Here is a 20,892-nt window from a genome sequence, read left to right as displayed (position 1 = left end):
GTCTGGCGGGAGTATTAACCCTACCGACAACGTACTACTCCTATACCAATAGAAACTCACACACAGTTGTACGTCTGGTGGCACAAGTGTAGAAAACAAAAACGTTATGTGGTAATCAAAGGCAAAAAGGGAGCACTTTACTGTTAGGACCAGAACCCTCTCTCACCGAAGGTGACATGCTTCATCATTGGGCTCCCTCACACAAGGACCGCAAGGTACCTAGTGAAAGCTACAACACCCAAGCATCCAGAAGAGAGGAGCAGAGGTGTTGTCATTCAAGATGAGCAAAGATTATATTATTGAATGAGGGGAGGGTGCAAAATAATGTAATTTGTCAGTAAAACTATCTCACGGTGGGCTGAACTTGTCCATTATTCCGGTTTCCCCATTGGAAACGGTTAAGGCCTCGCACCTTCCCACGCTGCTCCTAATCCAAAAACAAAAAAACAGACTCACGTGCTGGAAAGTGTTTAAAAAAAAGAATGAGAAGCTGTTATCCTAATACACATCTTTTTCTGTCAAGGTCTTCTAGATGGTTTGAATGTTCACGTCCATGATGAGCCTAACCGTGGCTCTTGGCAATGCTCATGTTACAGGCATCTATAAAAAGGCACGTGGGCGTATGACGTATACAAGTCCACGTGCACTCAGGAAAAAGCGCAATGATCACGATGCTGGCAGGAAAGGTCACTTCGACCTTGAGCCGTGCACAGCATATGCCGCCGGAATAGTGTCAGAAAATCATATTGTCAGGAAATCCGTATTATTGTCAATCAAACAAAAAAGAAACCCATAACACAAAAATACAACCTCAAGATAAGTGTATCTTTCAGTTCGGCGGCATGGTTATAAATCGATCCGGTTCCAGGCAGCGGAAATCGAAGACTTACACAAAACGGGTGCATAGAAAACTTGGATACAATCGTTTTTTTGTGTCCTAGGTGACATCTTTAACTAGTCACTGTTAATTAAGTTGCTTTAACAAACATACATTTTAAGAATCAATATATTTTCTGACCTTTAATAAGAGAAACGGTACCACTGCATATTTATTTTCCGATTGGCCGCGTGCACTCCTTCCTGCGTCCTCTCTTCCGCTTGTACGGTATTCTTAACCCCTTGTTGTGTGGTTGTCATGTCAGCGGCTTTGCTGGAGGCCGAGTTCTAACCCTGGTAATGGCTAGATGGCCCTCTCCTCAGCAGGCTAACTGTCTTTACTTCATCAAATGTTTGTTTACACTAAAAACAAAGGCTCTTGTTGATGCCCCCACTGAGGCAGAAGGTCCTCCAGAAGAGGTAGGTGGATTGGGGGCAAATTTGGAGGCTCACCAGATCCAGGGTCGGACTGGTCTATAGGGCAATCGGGCGGGGCTGGTCAGATTGGTCAGTATGGGGGCGTTTTTGGAGGTGTGTGGCCCTATGGCCTGGTGGGCCAGTTCTTACTGTTGATTTCCCTGATATTTCCACAAAAATTAAACACACAAAAGTTGATTGGAGGAATACTTGCAATTTGTCTAACCACTGACAGTCACTCGGGGTAGCACCACGAACCAAAGCATCCCAGCCCCAACTGCCAGGACAGGTCCTTCCTGAACCGGAATACAAGCAACCCAGGACCGGTTTCGCCCTAGTTATGGGCTCTTCAGCTCGGTATAACTTTGTTCCAGCAACACAGTGAGCACGGGACCCACGCTGGGCATACCCATGCCACTTAATGTGGTGCATGTAACACACAAAAGGCGATGGGAGGAATGCTTGAAACTAGGGTGAAACCGGTTCTGGGTTGTTGGTGTTCCAGTTCAGGGAAGACATGACTTGGCAATTCAGGCTTGACTGTTCCCATAAGGATTTGCATGCATATGGTTGGACCCAAACTGAGGTGCTCTGGTGAGCAAAAGAATGATGAGTTGGGGTGCTAGTCAGACTATTGTAGGTAGTTAGACTTATTGTAAGTAGCCTTCCATCACGACCAACTCCGACGACACCTTCACAGCCGCCGAACAACTGCACTTCCAGATACACACCGACCCCAACACCACCCTCAGAGGCACCCTCGTCTACAGACCCCCAGGACCACGCACACAATTCAGCGAAGACATCGCCGACTTCATCAGCCCGCACGTCCTCCCCTCGGCTGACTACATCCTCCTTGGGGACCTCAACTTCCACCTAGAGAACAACAACGACCGCAACACCACCACCCTGCTGGACAACCTCGCCAACCTCGGACTCAAGCAACTGGTGACCACCCCCACCCACTACGCTGGCCACACGCTTGACCCCGTCTTCTCCTCCAGCAAGGACATCTCCTTCAGCCACACCACTGGACTCCACTGGACAGACCACAGCTGCGTCCACTTCAGCTTCAATAGGACCACCACTCACCACCACCCGCCACAGTTCCCCCGCAGAAGCTGGAACAAGATCACCACCAACCAACTCACCACATCCCTGAGCCAGAACCCTCCCGCCAGCTCAACGAACCCCAACCAAGCCGCCAACAACCTCACAAGATGGATCACCAACTGCGCAGATGACCTCGCCCCACTGAAGATCCCCCCCCCCCGTCAGACCCGGCAACAAGAAAGCATCCTGGTTCACCGACGAACTCAAGAGATCCAAGAAGAACTGCCGGGCCCTCGAGAAAGCATGGCGCAGAGACCCGACTGCAGACAACATGACCACCCTCAAGCACGCCACCCGAAAACACCACCAGCTGAAGACAGCATTCAAGAAACGGCTGGACAACAAAGCCCACAACAGCAAGGAACTCTTCATTATCGTCAAAGAGCTCTCGAACCCCAGCGCCGGAAACAACGACATCACTCCCTCGCAAGATCTCTGCAACTCGCTCGCCTCGTTCTTCCACAGCAAGATCGCAGACATACACAACAGTTTCAGCACACAGCCGACGCACCCCACGACCGTACCAACGCCCCCCACCACCACCCTCCGAGCCTGGACCCCGATCAACACCGAAGACACCATCCGCACGATGAACTCCATCCACTCCGGATCACCAACCGACCCCTGCCCTCACCACGTCTTCAACAAGGCCGACGCCGTCATCGCCCCCCACCTCCGGGACATCAACACCTCCTTCGACACCGCCACCTTCCCAGAGAGCTGGAAGCACGCAGAACTCAGCGCCCTACTGAAGAAACCGTCAGCGTACCCCACCGACCTCAAAAACTACCGCCGCATCTCGCTCCTTCCTTTTCCTGCCAAAGTCATCAAGAAGACCGTCAACAGACAGCTGGCCGCCTTCCTCGAGACGAATGGATCCCTCGACCACTCGCAGTCCGGCTTCCGGGCCAACCACAACACCGAGACCGCCCTCATCGCAGCCACCGACGACATCCGAGCTCTGCTCGACAACGGGGAAACAGCGGCCCTCATCCTCCTGGACCTCTCCGCAGCGTTCGACACGGTCTGCCACCGCACCCTAGTGCAACGCCTGAACAACGTCGGAATCCAAGAGAAGGCACTGGAGTGGATCATCTCCTTCCTCGCCGGAAGGACCCAGAGAGTCCGCCTCCCCCCGTTCAGATCCGAGGCCACCAAAGTCATCTGCGGCGTACCACAAGGATCATCACTCAGCCCCACCCTCTTCAACGTCTACATGAGCCCCCTCGCAGCCATCGCACGCCAACACAACCTCAACATCATCTCCTACGCCGACGACACCCAGCTGATCCTCTCCCTCACCAATGACCCCACAACCGCCAGAACCAACCTACATGAAGGGATGAAGGACGTAGCTGAGTGGATGAGGAATAGCCGCCTGAAACTGAACTCAGATAAGACGGAAGTCCTCATCCTAGGATCATCACCCTCCACCTGGCACGACTCCTGGTGGCCCCTTGCCCTGGGCAACGCACCCAAACCAACGGACCACGTACGCAACCTGGGCTTCATCCTGGACTCCTCCCTCTCAATGACCAGACAAGTCAACGCCGTCTCCTCGTCATGCTTCAACATCCTACACATGCTGCGCAAGATCTTCCGGTGGATCCCCACCGAAACCAGGAAGACGGTCACCCAGGCCCTCGTCACCAGCCGACTGGACTACGGCAACTCCCTCTACTCCGGAACCACAGCCAAACTTCAGAAAAGACTCAAACGCATCCAGAACGCCTCAGCACGACTTATCCTGGACATCCCCCTACACAGCCACATCGCCGGACACCTGAGAGACCTGCACTGGCTCCCCGTCAGCAAGAGAATCACGTTCCGACTCCTCCCCCATGCACACAAAGCTCTCCACAACCAAGGCCCCAGATACCTCAACGACCGCCTGACCTTCTACACTCCCACCCGCCAGCTTCGATCGACCAACCACGCCCTCGCCGCCGTTCCCCGCATCCGAAGAGCCACAACGAGAGGAAGATCCTTCTCCTACCTGGCTGCCAAGACGTGGAACTCCCTACCCATCCACCTCCGCCTGCCCCAAGACCACCTCTCCTTCAGGAAGCAACTCTAGACCTAGCTGTTCGAACAGTAGCGGACCCCCCTCCCCCAAGCACCTTGAGACCCTCCGGGTGAGTAGCGCGGTATACAAATGCTTTGATTGATTGATTGATCACCTTTTGTGTGTTTCACATTTCCACAAACATTGCCAATAGCAAGCACAAATGCATGCAGTCTCCCATACCTTGCAAAACACCTATGCAATGTAGCTTTACAAGTTCAAAACTGCTCTGTTTGCAAATATTGGCCACTTTTTTAACTGCCAAATTCGCTAATGGGGGCCACTTTAATTTTGGTGCCCAAGCCTTTTTTCTGTCCAAGTCTGACCCTGACCAGATCGGAATCACACACACTCCTGGCCCACCCCGGAGCTAACAATATGACTCAAGCCCAGTCTGTCCTGATCCACCTAAGAACTTGGGACAGAAGTAGCAGCAGCTGAGTGGCGTACAGGAGTTCTGCACCCTACTGCAAACGGAACACATTCCCACAGGGAGCCTCTTGGTAAAAACTCCGGTTTGCAGTATTCAGGACATTGAGCATTCTCAGAGGTGGCAAACAGACCCAACCAGGGTATGCCCCCCACTAAGTGAAGTTCTGAATCACCTCTTGGTGATAATGCCATTTTTGCTCTACCAGCTGTCGCCTTCTGAGCTATTCCACCTGGCATAGAGGGATCCCGCCTGACGGTTAGCCTGGCTGTTATTGAAGTGCTTCAATGAAGAATGAACTTTTCCCCCCAAAAGCCTGGAACTATGATATGGCATGGCCATAATGGACACCTGCATGCCCCAGAAAAGCCTGTGGCATATATACAGGCATTATGCCTATTCACCACACTGTTGCCTATGGTTCAAACTACACAGTCTGTTGTATCTAAACTGGCTCACAGCTCATAATTAGCTGTATACAATCTGTCTTGAATTATCTGAGCAAAGATATTTCTAAATTTCTCAGGAAGGGCAGGCAAGATCTTGCTGTCCATTTCCCAGAAGCCTTTTGTATAGCGCTCCAGCAGACAGCCCGCGTTTAGGGACCTTCGAGCTAGACTGGGAGATGAGAACATCCATATGGACTCCCTTCAACAAACAACCCAATTTCTCACACGTTCAAATACCTAGGCATTGGAATATATTGGCGATCTGCAGACGCTACAAATTTAAACAGGGCACTGGCTTCTAACAGGGCCTCAGTGGATCAAACTCCTGCTGTCCACACTAAGGAGAGAGGGCATTTTAAAAATTGTAATTTTGCCATGAATGCTACAAAATTTTCCAGCAGACCAGTCATATTTATCAGATGAGGGAAGAGTAGTGGAATCAAAACAAGTTAATGCAGGCTTTCGTCGTACATCTTGATCAATTATAGCAGCCCAGATTCAGAAGTTGCAGGGTGGAAACTTTTGTAGGCGACAATCCCACTCCTGCTTTACCTTGAGTAGATAGACTACTACTATAACAAAAAAAAAGAGACAGAAGAAGTTACAGAGGCCATCAAGCAACTCTAAAGTGGGATAATCTGAGTTCTTAACCACTTCCGCGCTCATGACGAGCTGAGCTCGTCATGAGCGACGACGCTCGCACGCTGATGACGAGCTGAGCTCGTCATGTAACGCGGCTTTTTTCAAATCGCAGCGCGCAGCGGGAAAACCGCTAGCGCGCATGCGGTTAAAATTGCTATGTGGGAAGCTGGGTGAGCCACCTAACCACATGCAACATGAGGCCTGGAGGGAGAGGAGCCAACCAAAGGACCAGAGAACGGCTATTATAGCACTCATTGATAGAAAAGGGCAAACCACTGGAGGAGTCTGCTTTGTATAGACCAATCTCCCTGCTTAATTTTCAAGCCAAAATACTGCCAAAGGTTTTGTCTAACTGCCTTTGCCAAGTGACTGAAAAATATCAGAAAACAGTCAAGCTTCATACCCCACAGGTCTACCCACCATTATCCTAGGTGCCTTTACGTCACCCTGGCAACGTTGAACAGAATACAAGAGGTGAGGGCATTGCGGGCCCCGACTCCAAAAAGGTGTTTAATTCACTCAAGTGGCCATATCTAATGTTATTCCTATGGAAAATTAGTTTTTGCCCTCAATTTATGTTGTATTAAGCTATTGTATAACAATCTGTTAGCAAACGTCTGGATTAATAGCACACACTCACAGGAATTTCACCTAGGGTGAAGGACGAGACAGGTCTTCCCACTCTCCCCCTGCTAATCGCACTTGCAGTGGAGCCACTGGTGAACTGGGTGAGGAATGAAGTCCTGAACTAGGGTGTCAGGTGGGACCCAGACAGGGAGGACAACAACTCCTTATATGTGGATAACCTCCTCCTTTAGCTGGCAGACCCGGAACATTCTATTCCTGGAATACATGAGATATTAAGCACATTTGGGGAGTGCTCAGGCATGTGCATAGACTGGCATAAGTCAGTGGCGTCTACCCTAACCACCTGGCAACCGCGAGAAGACAGAGTACCCACTGCAATGGACACAAGAAGGGTTCAGGTACCTGGGAATATAAATTACAAAGACACTAGCAAATTCATGTGGAATAACTTGGGGAGGTTCGTGGGAAAATACAAAGCAGATGTCAAACACAGGAGAAAACTCCTGATTTATGTAATGGCAGGACTGCTTTATATAAAATTTTCACACAACCTAAATTCTTGTACTTGCTGCGGATAACACCCTGGACCCCGTCCTGGATGGATTCTCCTCAAAAGTAGACAGTGTGTCTAGGTCTCTGCTATGGGATTAGGGACTCCACAGAACAGCGTGGGCGAGAAGCCTATAGGAATGGGGCATTACCCTGCCGGATCTGAAACTTTATTGCTGTGTGACCCACGTGCTGGAAGGCAATAATTGTTTTTTTGCCAAACAAAAGGAACCTTAATTACACACAGCTAAAAGGGCCACAACACTAAAGGGATACTTTAAGGAGCAAAACAAAGGTGCTTTCAGAGCTGGAAACCCACCCCAACAGCCAAGGGAATTAAGATTCGAAAGAGAGCAACTTAAATGACCAGCTCACTCTGGAGACAAGACACCACTGTGGGAGTGACATCATGTGGGCCTGAATAAGTTTTAAGGGTTTAAGAAATGGGATACCCGGAACATCTCCAAAAATAGGGGAAATAAGGGTAACACAGGGGCTGTTAGCATTTGAGGAGCTCCAGAAACAATCAGAACTGGCAAATAGCCAGTATTTCCGATACCTGCAGGTTAAACATGCACTGCCTAAATACAGTGAACAACTTTGGGGCACTGCAGACGAATCACCTTTAGAATGTAGTGTTGGCAGCACCACTACTCAAGCACGCTACATTGAGCCTATTACACCAGAACAAGACTATTCAAGATGGAGAGGGGTGACAATGACAGATGCCTGAGAGGATGTAACCAAGTTGGCAAACTAGCTCACACACCATGAATCTGTCAACTGATATAGCAATACCGGACAAAGCAGGCCGGCGGGTCGCAGGGTTATAGGGTAAAATATAACCCACAATTTGTGGTTTTGGGTATCTGAAGAGACAAGGTGTTACTTGAACTGATGGCTGCAAGCAAAGACATTGTTGAACTTTGGGGCATCGGTACTGCTCCACGACTGGATCTATGGACTCATAACATGGATTAGCAGATGCAAGCAGAAGAATCCGTATGCCAGGTACCAGGGTGCCCACAGAAATGTGTCAACATATGGGGCCAGTGGAGGGAGTCTCGAGAGAATGACTAAGAATACCCTAGTTAGATGGGGATGTATTAGAATTCTGACGAAGGGAAATTGATAAAGAGAAGTAGGATGATACATAGGGAGGAGGGTAGACGGAAGATGTACTCTCAAACGCTGGTCAAGTTCGCTAAGGTTTAGCTACAGTACCTGCAATAAACTGAATGTGAACCAAGTACAGAGAGAATGTCCATACTGCTGGTTTGTTTTTCTGTTCGTTTCGAATTACCTATTTAAAACCCAATACATAAAAAAAAAATTTAAATGAGCATCACCAAAGACTTGCCAAAGGAGTTGTAGGACCAATACAAAAGAAATTGGATCTTAGGTATGGTAAGTTTTATATCAACATGTCTGATTAACTTCTTGCGACTGCAGTCACATAGCTTATTGTATCACAATAACAGTATGAAAAATAGAGGTTTTCTTGAGGGACCAAGAAAAAAATAAGTCCAAAAGAAATTAGTTTATTACGCTCACAAAAAACCCCATCATATTCTACATGAGATGCAGTCAGGCGAAATTAGAGAGACTGATGCACAAAACATTAAAGATAGTCTTAGAATATTAGACGGAAACCTAAGAATACTGCTGAAAAATATACTGAGTTTCAAGGGTTCACATGAAAGAATGTTGAGTAAACAAAACTGCACAGGTGTTGACGGGATTCTTGGCCTTTTGGATCCAGGCCTCGCGGGGTGGTGCAACATGTGAGGATGTGGATCGATGATTGTTCCCCTCAAACCCTGCAATCTGCAGACCACGACTGTCTGGATTGATCTGCTCTGCCCCGTATATGTGGAAGTGAGTGGGGGCCCCGCGGCAGGTGATGGTTAGTGTGAGTTGAGAGACTGCCGTCAACTGCTACAGCTGAGCAGATCGCACCGGCCCAAGAAGGAGACTAAGACCGTGGGCAGTGAGTGGGGAAGGTTCCCCCTTCTGGAGTGGAGACGCAAGAGAAAGTGATGTGTTAGGGCCTGGCAGATACTGCAGGGGTTAACGGGAGGCAACGCCTTGATCGCCTAGGCCCTTACAGAGCAGAGATTTGCTTGCGACGTTCCAGAGATTGCTAGGTGCTCCTGTGAGAAATGGTGTGGAGTGAAACTAACCTAGCGTTTTGCGCAGCGTACCTATATTGCCAACATCAAACCTGGTAAAGGACAAAGAGGCAAGGACCAGAGTAGGTCAAGATAGCTAAATTCAGATCGGTGGGGGAAGGGGCCCTCATCACCATCCTTCTGCCAAATAAACAGATGGAAAGGAGGTGAAGTCTCTTGTTAACCATCACACGAGATGGCAGAAAAGGAGGCAATGTCCCCCGATAATAATCTCTGATACAGCAGCAATTCTCCAACTGATCAAACATACCAAGCAGGTGGAGACTGCACATAACTTCATCTCAAGATTAGGAATGTTCATGCTGGCAGAGACTGAGTTACCCCAGGTTAACTTGATACAAATATTTGCAATGGATCTATTGGAGCTGGTGCTCCATTTTGTTTGGTTGCTTGCAAACTAGAGACAGAGCTGCAATGCCAAAAACAGAGGGACTGGACAAAGTCAGACTCGTAGAATTCGTGAAGGACCTAATGGACTGCAAACTTTCAGATGAAGAGTTAGACGCCCTGGTGGAGGGAAACTGTGAGAACGAGCTGGGGTGGGGGCGCTTGGTCAACTGTAAAATGATAGAGCCTCTGGGCCTAATGATTTCCCAGTGGAATATGGTAAATATTTTTCTAACACATGGCTTCGACATTTCGGATGTGTGCCCTGATAACTATCTCTGATAGAGCAGCTATCCTCCAAATGATCAAACATACCAAGCTGGTGTAGAGGCCCTTATAGGAGAATTGGGTTGGACATTATCATGGAGGCAGGGGGCAGGATTTATGAACTCGAGGACATCCTCCGTGGCATTTAGTACAGATTGGAAGGATATCAACTACTCACAAATGTCTTGTGGATGGAGTGGCGGATGCAGAGGGAAGGGCCAGCGGAAACAACCTATGCTTGATCAGATTCCAAAGTCATTGGGGGACACCTTAAGATTTTCATCACTGAATGGCTGAGCACCTGGATTACTAGGGCTGAACAATTTTGAGGTGGAGTAACCACTCCACAGGGGGACTCTGAGAGCCTTTATCAATTCCCCTGCTGATCTACAGAGATAGGGACGTTATCATCCAAATGGCAAATGCTAAAGGCCTTCCTATGTTTGAATCCTCCACAAATTCTAGCCTTCCCAGACACTAGAACACTAGAATTCAGAGTCTTTCAGAACATTGTGTGCCAAATCAAAAGTCAGTGTTATTGTTTGGAGAAAACATCAAATCTTCTAAGTCTGAAAAGAATTTGTCTACCATCGTAGGTGAAACTTGGATTACCTTGTTAAGAAGATTAATTGCTTTCTTTTTGTAAAAAATAAAAATACAAATTGTTCTGTGATAGCGGTAGAGTAATGCTTTGTACTCGAGCTGTGCCTAACCACGGGTGTACATTTTTATTTCATGCATTGTGCCTTGTTATTAGCGGCCAGCCCGTGAGGTTGTAGGCCCATTCTTGTACTTTTCTATGCTTACTCCAATAAAGGTTTTTGAACAAAAAAAAAACAAAAAAAAAAGAAGATTAATTGCACAAAGATGAGAAGCATCGCCTTCCGCGTTGGTCGCGTTAGCAATGTTCAAGTTGGATACCTGTGTGCCGCTCTCCTCTCGTACCTCACTGTCAGCATTTTGCGTCTGTGAGATCTCAATGAATACAGTCATCAGAATTGGTAGCCGCTGGGGACAACACTGCGCATGGGCCTTTACCGAGTCCAGCAAAGCATCAACATCCATTGGCATGACGGATGGGAGTGTGAGACAGATGTCTAACACGCATTCTTATCCACATAGCAGACATCGTAGAACAGGTAAGATGCAATCTTGCCAGATTGGTCTGAATGACAAACCATGTGGTATTTAATTCTCTTAAACAAGTTAATCCCAAAATTTGGACTATGCGCTCACGACACTTCATCGCCAGAAGAGTGTTTTTCACGGTGATCTGGGTATCGCTGGTGATTTGGCTTGCCATATCAGAGCAAAAGGAGCAAAAATAGTATCCCTGCTGCGAGTACCAAAACAAGAGGTAGTCCGCCAAACACAGAGTGCACGAAGTTTGGAAAAATTCCTAGGACCGCTTGAAAGGGTGCTAACAGTCCTGAAAAAACATTCATGCATCTTAAATGCATGTACAATACCACTCGTATCAGACATGTTTACGATACAACCTAACATTTCTGAGAAATGTACAGGGCAGTTTGTTGTTAATAGGGTGTGTATCTCTGCAGAAATCCTTGCGACTTGCAGATCATAGGTTTCTTTTGTAAAAGAATTGCTTTCATTCTGCTCAAAGTATCAATTCGCATAGAAGAGATGTTCAATGAAGGCCATAACGGCGACTCCCGGTCTGTCTTAGTTTTTGGAAACAATGCTTGCATACAGCAAGTGACCCTGGCTGACACAGTTACGAGATAGGCTAAACCTGGCAACATGCCACAGCAGCTGTGATCATTGAACATAATGTAACTTCCATTAGAAAGCTGCCTACAAATAGGATCAATCACTGCAGCTGGAGAACCTTGCAGGTGGCAGGATAAATTGTTAGAGGAACCATCGCAGGCCCCATGTAAGTTTATACCCTGACATAGGAGAGAACCACTTAGTGCGTTTTCACAATTATTACCACTAAGAAACACTTCTTTCCCCCACTCCAACATCTGTGTGTATAAGGTAATTCCCAGGACGTCTTGATGTATTCTTTACCCAACCTTTCATATATGTCTGCTGGTATACATTTTAAGCAATACTGAAAATTGTACCAGGCAGAGTGATTGTACCGTGTATTATCCATTCAATGGCTGTTTTTTTCAGCGACTGTAAATCACAATCTTTCCAGTTTTTCAATGCTCAGCACCGTATAGTCTGCTCCCCTCTGCGCCAATTTGATTTGTTTATCTGTGAGATTAAATTCAGAAAAAATTTCGTTGTGTTGATTAAACCCCAAGGCGAAGGTTTTGTAACGTCCAGCCTAATAGCATTATAGAACGAAATTGTGACTGACCATGTTGCAACATGACCAAGTCCTGTTCCATTATGTCTATGGCAGAGGATACTATGCTGTCCAAAGAATATATTCTGGATGACAGAGTTGTTAACCCATTGTCAACTACAGAGAGAGATTTCTCTAAATTAATACGATCAATTTCTCGTATACGTTCTGCAGTCTCTGCTTCCGTAATCTTCCACGCTTCATTATAAGGAGAATAGATACCGGCGTATATAAAACGTTTATGACGCGGCTTCTTAAGTCCTTGTAAGAAGTCCCTCAGGTCGGCGCCATCTTTAAGTAAAGATAAGTGTTGTTTCACTTCCTTCAGTGTGGACTTGTGTAGCCACTCAAGGCACAGTTTCCCTACACTGTATGATGTTACTATCCCTGGATGCTGTCTCTGAACAGTTGTATCTGGCCTAGTGTACATCAACCCTTGTGTCTTGGTCAGGAATCTATCTTGACAGTTATTTGTGTCTGTTGGCCAGAGTAACCATTTTTTCCATTCAGGATCTGTTCTGTTGTGAAGCAAAATAGTATGTACGTCGACCACCCCCTCTGAAGTGTTATTACCATCAGGTGTAGGTATGGATGGTTTGTTTAAATCTTTTATCTTGGCTAACCCAAGACAAGATATCTGTTGAACAGTGTCATTCAAAAACATTATGTGCTCTGAGATGATGCACGCTCTGAATAAAGCTTCTAATCCCTGCACTTGTCAGTCTTTTGTGCCCCAGACAGTTTTTGTCTCAATAGTGTCTTTCCAAAAGTCAAAATCTAATGTAGACAGCTGAGCATAAAAAGCCGCAGAGTAAATTTGCTTTGTATTTGTCAACATACTTTTCATTCCTGTCCTATTAAAATTTTTAAAGTAAAATGACTCAGGATTTGAAACATTATACCGTGAAAAGTATGGAAATTTGCCCAAAAATGTTTTTGAGCTACCCCTTGGTGGCTGTAGCGGAGAGACAGGGATACAGAAAGGGATATCCCCTCCTGTGGAATGGTGGCTCACTGATTTAAATCCCCTCCCCTCTTTCCCTCCAAATCAGAACGACTGGGGCTCGGAATCATCGGTTATGTGGAGAGAACAAGACATCTGTATGGAGGAGGGCTCCTTTAATGGGGCGTACACAACGGAAGAAAACACACCCCTTGATGACGCGACTCTGCAGAGACTGGCCAAAAGGGAGGAAGTACACAGACCGGGCGATGACGATACCGCGGAGGAAATATTGGCGTGTACCGGGGAACGAGTAGAGTTAGAACAAGGAGTTTGGAGGGGAGCAGCGGCGTCTGGCGTGTGGAGCGGAGCAGCGGCGTCTGGCGTGTGGAGCGGAGCAGCGGTGTCTGGCGTGTGGAGCGGAGCAGCGGCGTCAGAAGAACGACCGAAGAGACTGACCCCAGAGACTGCAGAGCCTGGAGGCCACCGGCAACACGAGTCGCCCAGCCACACTCACCAGGGAGTGTGGCTTAGCCAGGTACGACGGTGTGTGTCGGGCTGGTTGGGGAGGCGGGGTGACTGGTGTAAGAAGTAGCGCGTGCTTTACAACTGAGTCCCCGCGTGCTTGCGTGTACTTACACCCAATTCTGACCTCGTTAGAGTGCACTCCCTCCCCATATTTACTTATCCTCGTCACCCTATCCTCACTAAATACTTCACTACCCTCGTGTATATAAGAGCTTGTATATACACTTCTGCAGCGGTGATCCCCTCACTCCCTGGTTCCCCCTGGATGTATCACTTTGTGAATAAATCTCCTGAAGGGCATATTCTTTTCCTTCTGCATGTCCTACGGTGGAGCAACCGAGGAAGAGCAGTTCCAAGACAACTATGCGAGGACCCTTGGGGACCAGAACAGAAGTAAAGCGTCACCTCTAGATACGGATCCTGCTATATGGGCCCAAGAAAGACTCACTCTGAGAAAAAAGAAAACCTTTATTAAAATAAAACCATATCTACCCAGGTCTAGCCTCCGAGCCCTTACTTCTACCGCGCCACAGTGACGTAGGACAATGTTCCCATTGGTTATAAGTAAATACATTTCTGGGATTTGCAGATTTATGAAAAAAATGATGACCATATTGATTATAACAATACATTTGTTCATAATCTGATTAACCTTCTAAGTATTCATGATTTGTAAATTTTGCAGACATTTCTAAGTCTGACATCATATTATTAACAGTCTCAAAGTCCCAATCATAAGAAAAGGTTCTATATGAAACAAAGTCACTCAAGGAAATCTTGAATTGGTGTGGAATCTTCAACAGCTCCGCCGGACCAAGAATGTCATATTCAGTTCTTTCCCAAGCTATCCCACCTGGTATAAGAACGGCTGTGATGTTCACTGATGACAAGTCTCTTTGTTCACAATGAGTTGATTTGTGTGGCTTTAAGAGAAAGTTGATGTTCTTACTTGCTGTGTCCTTTTTAACATATCTTCCATTTTTCAGCATTCCCAAAGTAAATACAAGAGTCAACCAAAGTAGAAACAAAAGTACACCCAACACAATCCAAAGTTCAATCCATGGTGAAAGCAGATACGTCTTTTCCAGTTGATGAAAAAGTTCTGTTGCTTGTTCTTTGAAAGTTATTTTAGCTGGCGTTGTTCAGGTTCACTAGATCCTCGGAAAACGTATCAAAGGTAATGAAATAGCCAGAGGCAGTTGTGTCAATTGTAGGGATTGCATCAGGATTTGGTGAAATCGCTGGAACCACTTAATCACTTGTTACATTTCTATTGTCAGTTGCTATCTCATTGTAGACAAGCGTTTCTAGACGAACTGTTATTTGGGTCTCAAGAGGTACAAGTTCCATGGCTTTGTTGCATAGTCCTTCTTTTCGCACTGCAGATTCTTCAAAGGTGATGAGTCTCTCAGTTTGAACCTCTTGGATAGTAGCCAGATTCGGGCGTCTGCTACATCTTTGGAGTACACTTGGCCTACTACTTATGATCGGCCACATGATGTGGTTTGACCAGGTCGATGGACACAAACCTGTTCTCCTTTTTTCCAGCAAAGGGCGGCAGTAACACGGTTCTTGATCCGTGGATTGCTAGGAGAGGTACTGGTTGTCTGTAAGAAGGCCCAAATTCCTTCTTGTCCGCGATCTTTTCTCTGACCAGATCCCGAAGCTTTGGAATCCAGACAGGCTTGCTGGGACGGATGGCTTCTCTTCAGTGGTTGTTGGCTTCTGGAGTACGTTACTTTGTCTGGATCTTATGTCATTTAAGTCCTGCAAAACAGCCAAACGATCTTTGATATCAAAGGGTTTTTGTTCCACCACTGAAGTGAGACAATCGAGGTCCTGCAAATCATTCTAGTTTTAAAAAGGATTTCATATGGAATGATACCCCCTAGAGAACTTCTTGGCAGATTGTTTAGACTATGTTGGACACTTATTGGATGTTTGACCCACCCGTCACCCGAGCCTAGTCCCCTAGATGTTATAGATTGCTTTATGTCCCGTTTTTTTCTCTCCACTACCGAATTTCCCTCAGGATGGAATGGACTAGAATACCGCAATGCAACGCCCATGCTGGCCATGGCCTCCTTGTAAGCACGAGAACTAAACGCAGGACCCTGGTCAGAATGTAGCGTGCTGACTGCGTGTGTGCCGATAAATACTAGCAAATCTTTTATAACAGTTCGGGCGTCAGCCGAGCGCTGAGGCTACATCCAAATGAATCTTGTCTTAATATTTATGGGACTGCATCTGCCAATATGGACGTCTGCGTGTAGATAGTCTAATGCTGTCTAACAATGGTGTCTGCACTGGGCTGGCTACACTGTAGTCAAGTATCTGGCAGCGTCCTCTGCTGCGATCTCTGTTGCAGTCATGGCAATTAATTTCAAATGTGTGAATGTGACCATTCATCCCTGGCCACCAGTACGTCTCTAAATTCTAGTATAGATTTAGAGTTCCCCTGATGTATCAGACCCTCTCCCAAATGTGCTTCGTGTATCAAAGCTACTCTACGTTTCCTGTTTGGAATCACTCTATCCCCCACTCCAGGAATTTGAGCGAAAGGAACGAAGTTTGCCTCTATTATGTATGAGTATTTGAGTGGATAGTTTTGAGATAACGCTGCACAGCTGCCTTTGCTCGTAGCATTGACAGCTAGCATAATTTTACCGTCTATTTTCGTTTTTGAACGAGTGATTGCAGCTACGGAAGCCGTTTACACAGCTGCCTTCGCGGCTTCATCAGCTAATGAATTCCCTGCAACGTGAACGCCATCACGTTAATGATTCAGTGTATGGATCACGTGAGCTTTTTGTAGTTCTTGTCGGAACTGAACTACTTGTTCCCATATCAACTTATGCTTGATTATGCCACCTTTTGCATCTTTGAAACCGTTTTCAATCCAGTTCTGCAAGTATTCATTATAAGATTGAACGCAATAATATGAATCGCACACTATAAGTGTGGGGAATTTGCGATCAGTATTTTCAAGCGCCATCTTGAATGCTGTTAGTTCAGCTCGCTGAGCTGTACAATCTCCTAGAGATTGAGTTTTAGTGACCATTGGTCGGAATTCGCCATCTCGCCAGTGACCTTTAACGATCGCGCACGCAGCACTATAAGCTTGTTTACCCCCAAATGCAGGCTGTGCTGATCCGTCAGTATAAATGATACATTCATACTGCTCTAGGGGCAGAATTTCAGTAAGCAGAGGACATTCATGTTCATATTGTGGAAATTCTTGTGTTTTCAAATAAGGGTCAAAAACGTATACGTCTGTTGCAGCAAGAGAATTAACCCATTGTATCCATCTCGGATATAAAGCCTTTGCATTTGGAATGCTCGCTTTTGTCACTGCCTCTAAGGCAGGTAGAGGAGTAATGACCGTTATGCGTTTACCCTGTGCGAGGGCTCTCTTTTGCTACTGCAGTTTGAACCGCTGTCAGAATTTTTTCTGTAGAGGTGAATTTAATTTCTGCTTGTGTATACAAGTGCGATTTGTAGGCTGTTGGAACCTTTTCTCCTTCATTAAAGGTTAAGTATGTGAATCCGCATCAAGACCTGGAAAAGGCCTTCAATACACTTTTATGGCCATACTTATTCTCTCCCCTCCGCAAGGTACAAGTCGGCCCGACCCTACTGGCATATACACAACTTCTCTACAAAGGCCTCCCTACCCGGGTAAGAGTGGGAAAGTACATTTCATCCCCACTCGGGTTGGAGCTGGGGACAAGACAGGGGTGCCCCATGTCCCCCCTGCTGTTTGCTCTGGCAGTGGAACCACTGGCCGTTCGCTTGCGACAGGAGGGGGGTGCCTGGTGTATCCCGGCAGCGGACACGATACATTGCGTATCGCTATACGCCGACGATCTCTTAATTTATGTGCGGGACATCACAAGAGATCTTACGCCCATATGGACTATATTGGAGAACTTTGCGGAGGTATCCGGGCTCAGAGTCAATTGGGAAAAATCGATGATTTTTCCTCTCAGCCCCCACCTTGCTTCCTTGGAGATCAGAATGGGACCCCAGGCACTTGGTTGGAGTGCTGTGGCACCCCAATATCTCGGGTGCAGCTATACCATTCCCCTGAGGACCTCTACAAGGGGAACCATCGCAAAGTATTGGCGGGACTTCGTGCGGCAGTGGCATCCTGGAAAACTCTGCCCTTGGCCCCCATAGGACGCGTAGCATTAGCAAAAATGATTATGGTACCCAGATTACTCTACACCTTTGCTAATCTCCCTGTGATACCCCCTCGCTCCTTTTTCCAAGAACTTGACATGTTACTCACAACACTAATATTGGGGGGGGGAGACACAGAGTAGCTTTACGAACCCTCTACATACCCACATCACAGGGTGGATTGGGGGCCCCCTCTTTTGAAGCTTATTTTCTGGCAGCACAGCTGCAGTGGCTGTCCCACTGGACAGCAGAACACCATACAGAGGTGCTGGTAACTAATAACAGTTGGTTACCTATCCCGGCTATTAGACAACTGCTGATGCCAGGCACCAGACCGGTGAGCACACACCCTCTACAAGTGGTGATTGCCTGCAAATGTATGATGCGCATACACCGCATGTCTAGGGGTCAGCCTCTTTACTCCCCCTTACTCCCACTAGAGGGGTTTCCACAGAAAGAGAATTACTACACATCCGGGACACTCCGGATATGGACAGAGAGTGAGGTGACGGAGGTGGAGGCGTTATTCGAGGAAGGACAGTTGAAGATATATGCCCAAGTGCAGAACGACTATGACCTCCCCCAGGACAATTCCTGGTACACAGACAGTTGATAGATAGTGCACGACAATGTTGGGATCTCACCGACAGGGAACCTCCGACACACTCAGTGCTTCACACCATCCTTCGTATGGTCAGGGGCAGGCACTTAGTCACTCTGCATTACAAAGCAATCAGAGAACTGACTACAACCCCGTTATTAACCCCCCGCCAAAAATGGGAAGACAGATAGGACGCGTGCCGAATGTCCGGGAATGGGAAAAGGCCTTAGAGTACCCAAAGAAGGTTTCGCGGAATGCCCGATTCAAAAACATTCAATTCAATATATTACACTGCGCATATTTAACACCTCACAAGCTCCACCGCTTTTACCCAGACACACAATTGACATGCCCCAGATGCCAAGCGCCCGCGGGGCACTTCAGACACATGTTTTGGGATTGTCCTGTAATTCAGTCATATTGGAGGGATGTATTTCGGGCTCTGGAGGCAACAGTCCACTTCCAGCATATTGCCACGTGGGAGGCATGTGCATTGGGGATCTTCTGCAGGCGGAAGACAGAGAAGGTACAGTGCAGGTTTGCATACCTAGCTATGCTCCTAGCGAATCTGGGTATAGCCATGTACTGGAGAGCGCCGACAGGGGCCCCAGCGGCAGCCTGGATAGGCGCAGTCAAAAAATGGGGAGCAGCAGAGGAGTCAACACTAAGGGAGGAAGAGGTGAAGGGGACCCAGAAACATCCAATTTCAATGGAATGGGCACAACTCCTGTACCAATTTATACAGGAGACAGTGCACGAAAACTCACCTGGGGCTTCCCCATCACGGTCCCACACTCCACCCCTGGCACAAGCGAATGCCATAACACAATAGATACATCCAAGGGCGGGTCGTGCGAGCATTAGGACCCCTCTAAGCTGGAGCCCCGACCGTCGATAGAGGATACTACCCTTGACCTGTTGTCCCCACCCCGAGTCTGACACCACTGATCTCCCACAGAAGAATGGACGTCACCATACGACAGTTCCTTACCATTCTGTATATATAGTCAGCTGGCACCCCGGGACCCCACTCCAGACCCCCCCACCTCCTTTCTGTTGTTCATAGGTTTATGGTTACCCCCCATTACCAGAGAGTAGGCTCCTACATAATAGAAGCATATGCACGGGCACTAATCAGTGAGGTACACCAGAATAGAGTGGGGTGCAATACACCAGCCTATACCCCTGAGGAAACTCTCCTATAAAGTCATACGGCATGGGTCAGGTGGCTAAACCTTGAGTCAGCTCAACTGGGGCTTAATTTATGTACTAACGATGTTGTTTCTTACCTGTCCCATGAGATATATAATGTATAAGTCGCTCCATAACATGCTTTAATTGCCAGGATACCCATGTACACCTCACAAAATGTATTGATAGTAAAAAAACAATGATGTACCAAGTACAAATGAACAAAAAAACAAAACTCTCAATAAAGAAATTTTAAACAAAGTATGTGAATCCGCATTTTCCTGGAATGATTCGGATTACTAAGTTGCGTATGTTTAAGCATGTTTGCAAATGTTTTGTTGCCAACATGTCCGTTTGGGCTGAACGCAAAATTTCTGTCTCTTTTTGAGTCCAATTAATTTGTTTGAAATCTGGTTTGATTAATTCGTAGAGAGGTTTAACCCTTTCTGCGTAGTTTAGAATGCAAGTTCTTCCGAAATTTAGGAAACCTAGAATCGACTAAGTTTTTCAGCGTTTTTGGAGGTTGGAGCAGCGCACATTTCTCTAGAAAGTTTGGTGACAGGCTTTTACCTTCACTTGATAACTCGTATACTAGGAAAAGGACGCTGAGGGGGGCAATTCTCGATTTCTTAAAATTGAATTTATACCCTTTAGAGGCGAATCCCAAAATAATGGTGTTCACTCTGTTCAAGTGCCTATCCAAGTCATCGTTTGTTAGATAGATGTCATCGACATATGATAATGCCTCATCATCATAGGTTTGTAGTAACTCTGTTACTCTGGCTGAAAATAACCCTGGACTATTCTTGTATCTCTGGGGGAGACGACAGAATTGACGCTGTGTCCTCATAATTGAGAAAGCGGTCAAGTACCTACTTTCTGGTGCAATGTTTTGACAGAAGAAACCGTTAGAAATATCTAATGTGGTTTTGTATTTTTTACGCACAATGTTATTCGTGCTGCACTATATGCATTTTGTCCTGCAAAAGTTTTTCAACAAGAGTTTAAATGTCTGTAATCCAAAACTAGACGATATGTATTGTCTGGTTTGGAGACAGGAAACAAAGGATTGTTCATGGACGAGGTGCATGTTTCAATCACCCCTTGGTATTGAAGTTGATCTAATATCTCCCTGACCTGTTTATTAGCTTC

At 46.8% G+C, this 20,892-nt stretch overlaps 1 protein-coding gene across 2 annotated transcripts in view; it reads right to left on the bottom strand.

Moving 5' to 3' along the window:
- The window catches only part of DMGDH (dimethylglycine dehydrogenase), a 635,937-nt gene that overhangs the window by 35,858 nt on the left and 579,187 nt on the right, over positions 1-20,892 (bottom strand). The gene's annotated exons all lie outside the window — the stretch shown is intronic.

Source organism: Lissotriton helveticus, chromosome 2_1 (genome assembly GCF_964261635.1).
Source record: "Lissotriton helveticus chromosome 2_1, aLisHel1.1, whole genome shotgun sequence".
Lineage (NCBI taxonomy): Eukaryota > Metazoa > Chordata > Amphibia > Caudata > Salamandridae > Lissotriton > Lissotriton helveticus.
Note: the sequence above shows the minus strand (reverse complement) of the source record. Positions and strands in the feature narration are given on the sequence as shown.